A 9,002-nucleotide genomic window follows, 5' to 3' on the forward strand; every position below is an offset into this window, starting at 1 on the left:
TGCAGGAGGTCGCTCCTGGACCACCGCTGGACTTTTGGCAAGTCTTGTGGGGGTCAGCAGGGTCCCCCAAGACTTGCAAAAAGTCCCTGGTGGTCCAGCGGGGGTCCGGGAGCGATCTCCTGCACTCGGGCCGTCAGCTGCCAGTAATCAAAATGGCGCCGATAGTCTTTGCCCTTACTATGTCACTGGGGCTACTGGTGCCATTGGTCAGCCCCTGTAACATGGTAGGAGCACAAGATGGCGTCAGTCATCCATGTGACAGGGGCTGACCAATGGCACCGGTAGCCCCTGTGACATGGTAGGTCAAAGGCTATTGGTGCCATTTTGAAACTGGGAGCCCAGGGTATGAGTGCAGGAGATAGCTCCCGGACCCCCCGCTGGACCACCAGGGAATTTTGGTAAGTCTTGGGGGGTCAGGAGGGTGGGGGTTTTGTTTAAATTGGCTTCTTTAGGTGGCCGAATAATTTGGCGAAGATTTGTGTATTCATGGGGATTCACGATACGTTTCGCTTCCCCACGAATACAACGAATATGGCCACATCCGTTGTGGATTGCCAATACATAGGGACCAAATGCACACCCCTATGAAATACATCAAGCTAAGGATCTTGGATATTTGGAAGGTAATGTATCAAGTTTCCAGGCACTTTTTCATCACTATAATGCACAGTTGGGGTACTCCAGCTGATGAATTTTTGGTCAAGCAGCTGTTTTCTGTATGGGCTAAGAAGGATGGATTAGTAGTTGATCACTACATATCAATCACTCATTTCCTGTTGTGTGAGCTCTGGTAGATGATGCTGGTTATTTGTGAGACAGATTGCAAAAACTAATGTGCACAGACCACGAGAAGGACCTTTGGGAATAGTGTCTGGTGATCTGAAGGCAGCGAAGCAATGTGACAAGGTGGTAGTTAAAGCCAGAAGGGTGCTGGGTTGCATAGAGAAAGGAGTAACCAGTAAGAAAATGGAGGTGATAATAACCTTTGTGCTGGGTATTATATTTTCCTGGTTAATAAAAAGGAGGCTGGCTGTAAAGAAAACCTGGAAAGGAGATCCAGTAAATAACAGGATTTTTCAAACCATATAATCATTGCCCGGGGGAGGGGCACCAGCCCACTCTCCCATCAAAATAAAAGGCAAACACCTGTGCTCTGCATCTTGCAGGACACACTGTGTAACAAACTGAACTGTGCCCTGCATCCCGCAGGGGACACAGAAAAAATGGCTTGAACAAGAGTCACAGAGTTGTGAATCTAGTAAATAACAGAAGCCAGAATAGAAGTCAGACTCCATCTCCCAGAAGACACAGGGGTTCTGGAGGGAGAGGAACTACCAAGGCTTTACCTTACTGAGGAGACAAGAAAGCTCAGGTGTGGTGGGAGAAAGCTGAGAGTTTGCCAGATGAAGGGGTGGGTCAGAAACAGGAAGGAGTTCTACTAGACCCGGAGGTGTTGAGCAGCCTTGAAGAGGAGCCCAAGGTAATGGATGTGGTACATGAGTGGTGGAGAACTCCCTTCCAGGGAACCTGCAGCTTAGGAGCATTAAGTGAACACTGCTGTGGGTGGATGTAGTTGCAGCCATAGTGAAAGAGGAGTACAAACCCCAGCTGCAGACCATGGAGGGAGGTGCAAGTAGGGCCTGGTTCCCTTAAAACCAAGTCCATAGAGCACAAGCCAAGTCCAGGCTGTGAAGAAAGCAAGTGTGAGCAATGTGCAGAAGAATTAAGGCAAGTGTTGCTTTATTATTGTATGATTTTGGGATTGATGTTTGATAAAGTAAAGCTATAGAGAGTTTAAACTACTGGGACAGCAATGAACTATGTTTGCTTACGTCCAGCTCTCTAACTGGCGTGAGAGAACCTGGATCCATATCTGTGACACTCTGAAAGGAATGGGGTAAAATATGTCTTATAGAGACTTTAAACTACTGGGATAATTTGGGACTATGCTTGTTTAAATCCAGCTCACTTGCTCAGGTGAGAGACCCTAGATCCATAGCTGTGACACTGGAAAAAAACAGGGTAAAAGTAGGCAATAGAGACTGGAATACATGGCCTGGGAGCAACTGGGGGAAGCTACAAGGAGGAGTCAGACAGCAGGACCTGGAGAGGCACAGCCAGGCAGGCCTGGGCCCCATGTTAAATTGTGCAAGGTAGGAAACTGGTTTAGGACCACTGGAGGCCTTTTTTTTTTTTTTTTTTTTTTTTTTAAAGACAAATATAAAAATACCTGAAAATATTCAGATGTTTTTAAAGGAGGGCATTTTTGGTTCATTCCATTTGGAGCAAGCTGAAAATGTCCCCATTCATTTTATTCTTTGCATTTGTTTAAAATAATGCACATTCCTAAAATATATTAGTATTTGTACTTAGTGAGAAGGAAAATCAATTGACATAGAAAACTAGGTAGTCAGTTTCATAAAGGTGATCACTTACTAGTGGCAATATTTAAAAACAAAAAGGAATAGTGAAAAACTGCAAGCACTACAATCATTAAATGCTAAGGTTTATTTAGGGACCTTCATTTTTGGGTTTTTTTTTATTTGTCCAGGGAATTTATCAAGAACAATAGGAGAAAATCAGTGGGGAAAAAAAATAGTACACATTTTTTCTGGGTAAATATTGGAGTTTTCTTTGGTGGACAGTAAAATGATACAAAGTAGATTCTCCCACCCACCCACTCAGCAGTATATCCCCATCCCTTGCCTTGCATGTTCCTTTTTCTCCCTGCCCCCCACTAACAATCACCCTCTTGCTCCTCACCCCTCCCTTGCAGCAGCATTCATCTTTAATGGTGATGGTGCCGGGCTCCTCTTGCCTCTGTCTTTGGTAGCAGGCTTGCTGTGGCTCCTGCATTCTGCAGCACTACACACTTCTGATTGTGTACAGGCCAGGAGAGCCTGCAGAGCAGGGGGTTCTATGTTGGGGGGCGGGGGGGGGGGGTACCAGACAGCAGGTGCTTTGGCTGGTTAGAGAAGAGAGGCAGAACTTGAAACATCAGAGCAGTGAGCGTTTTCACAGGTGGGGAGGGGGGAGAGGGGGCAGGTAAAATTTGAAACACAGCAAGTGCTTTGACCGCATTGGCTTCCAGCTGTGGTGGATGCTGCATCCACAATTCTAGACCTGATCTTTAAGCATCCTAAAATTAGGGTGAAAATTGGTTTAAACTGAAAATGAAGGACCCTAGGTTTATTATAAGGATAATGTTCTGCCCAGCTATTAAGGGAGTTTGATTCCAATACAGGGGCGGACTGCAGGAAAATATCGGCCCGGGGATTTTTTTTTTTCAAAACTAGCCCATGGGGTAACTGATGCACACACGCACTTTCCCGACAGCTCCCAAAAGCATGCCAAGTTAACCCTGGAACCCAAGAGAACTGAGCCAAAATATCTTCAAAATAAATGTCATCTTTCCTAGATAACTAAGAAGTTAGGCACATTCTAGACCATGGGTGAGCAGAGCAGCAGACCCCATTTCATCCATGCAAATTGGATGGGCCCCCTACACATCTGTGTTATCTCTATATATATTATAGAGTATATCCTGGATTCCCACTGGTCAATTCTACCAAATGGCAGACGGGCGGAACATTTTGTTTTTTAAGGAGCAGTAACAGAAATTTAAAATCTGAAAGAAAAACTAGGCAAATAAGCAGCAAATATCCGGTAGATATAAAATTACAGACAGCAGTAAATGCAAAAGAATCAACATCAAACCATGAAGTGAGGATGACTTTGGGCCAGATGTACTAAGCATTTTTCCTAGTTTGTGTTGATACAGTTTTAGGGGGAGAAAGAGCTCCGAAGGTACAAGAGAAAACCCGCAATGATGTGATTTCTTTTGGAATCAGAGAGCTGGTTCTCTTTAGATCTGAGTCCCTCCCCCAGCCTGGAAGGGCCACCTTGGCTCAGTTCATCTGTGCTACATTCTGGATCGCTGACCTGCTGAAGGTTTAGGCATAACATGAGCCTCTATGACCCATCTGACAGATTTTCTGGCCTAGAGACTGGATTCTAATTCTCTCTGTTAACATGACTTGCAGGTTATGTCAAAAAGACCAGAAGGTTACATCCTTATTATTTGGCTGAGGGGTGTGTCCTGAGAAAACAGTAGGGCAAACTTCCTTTAATTGAATAAAATAAATAAAGAATCCCGTTTTTCCAGCAATGTGTTACAAACCATGAGGCAGTAGAGAGAGCTCATTACTCTTTGCTGTCCCTTTCTAACCCCCCCCCCCCCCCCTCTGGTTGCTTCGATCCATGCTTACTTTTTCATCTGGCCTTCCCACCCTTCCTGCACCCCTCTTTTTGTAAATCCCCTTCGGCTGGGGTGGGGAAGGGGGTGCTAACCTAGCATCGCCTGCTTCCAGGGCGGGGGACCCTCAAAGCTCTGAAGTTGCCCCGAGGAGGATGTCAGCTCTGCCTGCAGAAAGGTGGCATTTTACATTTCATTTGCAGCCCTGCCTTCCTTTCATGTGCCCCCCTTATCAACAGTTTGAAAGTGAGAAGGCTAATTTTGTGCCCGACAAGGAAGGACAGCTCATTTTCTCAGGTGCTGCTATCAGCAGAGACTGAGCTGCTTCGATCTCCGAGGGAGTCCTTAAGCTCTCGCTTTACTGGCAGGCAAACAAACAAATCCTCCTGACAGCCTTTCGTGGCCAACTATGAAACACCATCTGCTGTGGCCGGAGGGTGGGAAGAGCTCCAGAAAGCCACGGCTCTGCCTGCAATCCTTTCCAGGGGTGCACCCTCCCGAAGCACGACGAGACTCGCTCTGGGCACCGTTTGATCAGCTCTGCCGCAGCCCTCAGGTCTCTCTTCAGGCTGTGGCAGTATGGGACCCTCTCTTCGGGCCTCAGCAGCCAATCTCATTTTTTCTTTGGTGGGAAGCTTTAAAAAAAAAAAAACAAAAAAACCCCCCCCACAAACCCATGCATGATGAGAGCAACCAGCCCACTGATGGAAGCCCAATCCCCCGATAGGCCAATCTGCCCCATTCCAATATGAATTTATGTGCAACAATGGGATCTAATTTACTAAAGAATTGTAATATGCTAACATGTTAAATCCGCATTAACTTGCATTATCTGTAATGCACATGTGTTACCAGTAATGTAAATTACAAAGTCATGGTACTACTGCTTACCTCTCCAGACTTGGGCAGACACTTGACTTGCTTGACCTGTGTTTCCTCAGATTGCTCACGGAGCAGCTGGCTCATGCTGAGAATGCTATCTCACTGTCTGGTTGCCAATATCGTGTCAACTAGTTTGTCATGGAGAACTTCCAGAATAAATGATTGCGGTATCCACTCTGCTTGCAACTTTTGCTGCAGGAATGGCGTACTAAGCAGAAATAAGCAGGTCAGCCAAGGCATCTTGAGATCAAAGTAGAAGTGAAGACATTCTGGCTGTGTTATTTTCAAACTACTATTTCCTGCTTTCCTGCTTCTCTGAATGGCAACTCAAGCCCTCTTGAAAGCGCAAGTCTAACTTCTCATAAAGGAGACATGAAAAAAAAAAAGGGTGAAAAGGAGTAAGGGGCACAAGGATTAATAATTAATATTCCTCTTTTGTTTTCAAAGGGAGGCCAGTGCTGCCATTTTAAGAGGGCTTGAGCTGCAAAAGGGGGACCTCAGCAGTGCAGAGAAGCAGCAGCTAACAGTTTAGAGGATCACATTGATAAGGGGAAGAGGCTGCTAGTTTGCCCTTGATTCTACTTTACTCTTGAAGAAACATGAATGACCTGCTGGTTGCTACTTGGTAAGCCATATTTGCAGCCAATGTTGGCACTGAAAAAGGCCAAGTGTTCATTTTCATGGCCCCTTTAAATTTGTCACTGAGCCTCTTATTGTCCCACCCTTATTGGCATCTATCCCCCAAGGTATTATATTGGATGCCAGAGCAGCCCAACCTCCACTGACCCATGCAATGCATCCTGGGCTTAGATTGGTAGTTGGGTCACCATTTTCAGGTCTGGGTGAAATGAGCTATGCCATACAATGGCAGTCATGTTGTGCCGTCAGGATTACAGAGATTCAGGGACTCTTTATAAACTTCAGAATGTCAACTTTTAGCCATAATAAAAGTAGATATCTGTTCAAAATTAGTGAATACATATGTTATCCAGATATCTAAAAGCACACCTGGAAGGATATTTGAAAATAAATTGTTTCCCATTGTGATACATCTCTTAAATCAAAAAATTATTTTTCAATATTGTTAAGTTGAAAAGATAGGTATTTTAAATCACAAAAACAACTCATTTCTTTTGGGCAATGCATAAACATTTAAGAACTCAATCACTATCTGCTAATAACACAAAAATTACCATCCACTTCTCAGACTCCCAGTCTTCCAAACATTTCATCATCTGAGTCATTCATATTATCTTTAGAACAATTGTTATTCCTAGCCCCCAGATAGCAATTAGTAGTAGCCCCCCCTGGGGTGGGAGCACTGCTTCTTTGGGCATTAACAACCCATCCTGCAAACAACATTAAAATATTTCAAATGGATAAACTCCCCTAACTCCTGGATAATTAATGCGTCTCCATTTATATATCTCATAGAATTCTCTAAAGTTCTTCTTTCATTTCTGTGCCCCTAATCAAATGACTAACCAGTATCCCAGAATTGTCCTTATTTCTTGTTAAGGTTTGCATTCTATGCTCCAGACATATGATCTTCTCATCCTGCTAGAACAATTGGGTCCAGCTGTATAGGCAGAATTTGAATATTATGCACAAGTGCAGAAATAGCAGCTTTCAGAACTTAATGAGTCTCCCTCTGTAAAAATATTAGGAGAGCCCCCACTACTAGAAATTAGAAGCATAGCAGTTGCTACCACTTTATATCCCACTGAAGTAACAAATGCAGTTATAGTGCCATGACCCTTGACAGGGCTCAGCTCTCCAACAGAATAAGCCTTGACTTTATTCTTTCATTTGCCCATAAGCCTGAACAAACCTCCCAATAAGTAAGTAAATAAATAAATAAATACTCTATAAATAAGTTCCCATTCATAATGGGAGAACAGACAAATCCAAATAACCAGCAGCATATTGGATTCCTCACAGCTCAACAATGAAACTTTTAAGTACTACTGTACCACATGCAGTATAAATTGTTAAATATGCAAAGGACAGTGCTTTTTCAAAACACTAGGGGGACTATTGAGTCACCAGCCAAATGGAAAAATTAGCCAGATAAAATTAGTCAACAGGGATATGCATTTGTTTTTCTTTTTATCTGCACTAAATTGTTAGAGTGCACTAAACTGAATTAGTGCACGTTAATTCAGTTTAGTGTGAACTAATTAGATTTAGTGCGCACTAAAATGAAAATGAACCAAAAAAAAACCAAACATACCTAGTAATAATAAAAAATGAAAATAAAAACAAATATTTTCTGGATGCACATCCCTATTATTCAATTATGTATGGAGGATATTCAGTGGTGCAGTGACACTATGGAATATAGCCAGCTACCTTAAAGATAACCGGATACATTTATCTGGCTATCTTTAGGACTAGAGTTAACTAGATAAACTGATTCACCAAATTAATTAGCTGGATACCTTATCAGAATGCCCCTACTTCATCTGGCTAAACTTTAGCAGGAAAATTGAAAAGTTGGCATTTAGCCGGATAACTTGTGAGTTATCCGGCTAAATGCCACTTAATATTGATTCCAAAGTCTCATCCTTTTTATTATACCTTGTTGGTCATAGACACCAATGATTTTTCTTGTGAAAAGCATTTAGGTGTAAGGGAAAGTATCTGTTTTTCAAATTTGTGAAGCTACAAAGTGATTTCTACTTAGTAATATGAGCAGTAGGGATGTGAATTGTTTTTCTGATGGATGAAAATATCTTATGATATTTTCTCATCCGTCAGATATCGAGAGGGGGGGGGGGGGTCCCTGAAAGCGATAGGAAACCCCACAAAACTTTTGTGTGGTTTTCTTAGTGTTTTGGGGGAGGGGAAGAAAGGGCACACAGAAAAACAACCCCCAAACCCACCCCAACCCTTTAAATTGAATTATTTAGAATCCCCCCCCAAAAAAAAAAACTTTTCTAATGTAGCTGGTGGTCCAGCAGGGGTCCCGGGAGTGATCTCCCACTCTCGGGCCATCGGCTGCCACTAATCAAAATGGCGCCAATGGCCCTTTGCCCTTACCATGTGTCAGGGGCTATCGGTGCCATTGGCCAGCCCCTGTCACATGGTAGGAGCAATGTCATGACCAAATACTACAGCACAAAAGAATGTGGTGCATGGCCCTGTAATTCACTGATGGCCCCAACCTCACAGGACCGCCATCCCCTTAAAGGGCCGCTGGCCCAAAAAATAAAAGATGTGGCAAACAAGGAGGTCGAGTAAGGGTTAAGCCCCATCTCAATCTGGGGCTGCCTGGACCGGTGGCCATAACTCCCCCAAAATTTAAAAAATCAAAAACTTGCAGCATGGCTGAGGCAAAGCCGGGATGGTGCTATTTTGGATAAATGGCTTGACTGTGCCAGGTGCACCCTGGGGGGGCGGGGGTCGAGGGTGGGGGGTAGGTCTGTGAGTTTGCGGGACCTGCTTCTTTTTTGGGGGGCTGTGGGAGCTTGATGTTGGTCTTGGGGAGGAGGGGGTGGGCTTCATGATGGGGGTGGGTGCCATTGCGAAGCTCCTAACATTTTTTATTTTTTAGATTTTGGGAGAGTGAGGCCTCCTCAACCAGTGACCCTGGGTTGAAATAGGGGTCAGCACTGACTCCCACTCAACTTCCTGTTTGCTGCATCTTTAATTTTTGTTTTTTTCTGCCATTTTAAATATGCAGCGGGAGCCTGTGGACCTATATCAGGGTCCCTGGCCTCCCACCGCATATCTAATGCATTTCAATCAGATGGTGGTATTTTATCCTGGCTGACCACCTTCTCGGTCAACCACAAAAAAATATTGCATCAAATTGACTCTACATGACCTTCTTTGTATGCATTTGCATTATTCATGCATACAA

The 9,002-nt window shown here is 43.9% G+C and overlaps 1 protein-coding gene across 6 annotated transcripts in view; it reads left to right on the forward strand.

Annotated features, from left to right (window-relative positions):
* Window positions 1-1,182: 1,182 nt before the first annotated feature.
* PCDH11X (protocadherin 11 X-linked) overlaps window positions 1,183-9,002 on the forward strand; it is a 3,021,270-nt gene continuing 3,013,450 nt past the window's right edge. For 5 of the 6 annotated variants that reach the window (XM_029606604.1, XM_029606602.1, XM_029606605.1 and 2 more), the window contains exon 1: window positions 1,183-1,480. The gene's annotated coding sequence lies outside the window, so the exon portion shown is untranslated. The other variant, XM_029606603.1, reaches the window with a different exon arrangement.

Source organism: Rhinatrema bivittatum, chromosome 6 (genome assembly GCF_901001135.1).
Source record: "Rhinatrema bivittatum chromosome 6, aRhiBiv1.1, whole genome shotgun sequence".
Classification (NCBI taxonomy): Eukaryota; Metazoa; Chordata; class Amphibia; order Gymnophiona; family Rhinatrematidae; genus Rhinatrema; species Rhinatrema bivittatum.